Raw genomic sequence first — 1688 nt, 5'->3', positions numbered from 1 at the left:
GAGCCCTCTCACAATACGGGACCCCTCGGAGAATGTCGAAGAGCAGATTTGGCCTGATGGCGGAACGACTGGTCGCTATGACGCACACTTACCACCAGGGGGCAGACCCTCAATGCAGAAGCTGAGTGTGCTCCCACAAGGGGAGCGCATGGCTGGCAAGCACAGCGATGGTGGTGGCAGCGCTAGGGATGTCTGACGGCCTAAGCCATCAGTCAGACATCCCCCAAGGGTTCCCGGACTGCGAGAGGGCGCAGGCTGGGCTGAGGAACCACCACCCCCCGGGAGTGCATGAATTTCGTGCACTGGGCCTTGTGTGTGTGTGTGTGTGTGTGTGTGTGTGTGTGTGTGTGTAAAATATTATTCAGCCTTGAAAATGAATTAAATTCTAATACATGTTACAATATAGATGAACCTTGAAAACATGTTAAAATAAGCCAGACACAAAAGACATGTATTATATGATATATAAGGTACCTAGAATAGCAAATTCTAGGTACAGAAAGCAAAATAATAGATGTTACCAGGGGCTGGGATGAGAGAATGGAGAGTTAATGGGTACAGAGTTTAATGGACACAGTTTCCATTGGAAATAATGAATAAGTTCTAGAGAATGGAAGGCTGCACATTTTGACTATTGTTCATGCCACTGAACTGTACATTAAAAAATGGTTAAAGTGATAAGTTTTATGTGTATTTTACAATTTAAAAATTTCAATAGAATACACACTGCAAGCACCAGAGTGATCAGAATGGGGGTGCTTTGTTAACTAAATTTTCTGGCAAAGTTAGAGTTGAGCAGAAAACTTTTTATTTCACCTCTCAGAAAATCTTTCTAAAACTTATGACATCACTTTCCTCCTAATGACCCCAAGTGGCTGAGAACTTTCAGGTAAGAACCACTTATCTCTATACAAGTCAGCAGTAAATGATTAGCTGGCCACTGAGTCCGCCTGCAGCTAGGTTTCATTAGGCTGCCCGGTGTTTCAAAATATTTTAATTTGCTGCCAACTTCTAAAAATAACCCAAAAAAAGTCTAATGAAAATCTAGATATCCAACCTGAAATATCAAGCGATATAATGGCCCTGTGCTCATGTCCTGCATGGTCACAAGGAGCTGAAGATAAGAGCCAGCAGCTTGCCCTATTTGACCACAATGCCTCGGACAATTCACCATTGTCCCACCCCACTTACTACCCTCCTTACATTACCTAGTTGGCCCTGTGGGCATTTTAGTTTTCAACCTCTTTTATAAGAAGTGGTCAAAAAATAGAAATGGAAAGGTTAATCTACAAACTACTGGAAGGATAGTTATCCTAAGAGACCTGTTTTTAACTTTCCATTTTTCATTCACGCAAATGATGGGGGCAGAATACATTTAATTTCAGGTACCTTGAGAAAGGCTGGGAAAGATTTCATTTTTTTATAAGGTGACATTTTATAAAAGTGACAGTTAATTTACTTTCCTAATTATATCTTAAGATAACAATAAATTTAGAGGACAAAATTGACTCTAGAACATTTTATAGGATCACAAATAACATACACTCAAATCTATCTAGAAAATGAGTCATCAAAAGAAACTATTTCATCCAGAACTGAGTTGTCACAGCAAATCACTGGAAAGAAATAATAACTACATGTAACTTATGCACTTTGGTTTTTTTATAGGTATTTGGGAATTGTAGGTG

Source organism: Eptesicus fuscus, chromosome 14 (genome assembly GCF_027574615.1).
Source record: "Eptesicus fuscus isolate TK198812 chromosome 14, DD_ASM_mEF_20220401, whole genome shotgun sequence".
NCBI lineage: Eukaryota > Metazoa > Chordata > Mammalia > Chiroptera > Vespertilionidae > Eptesicus > Eptesicus fuscus.
Note: the sequence above shows the minus strand (reverse complement) of the source record.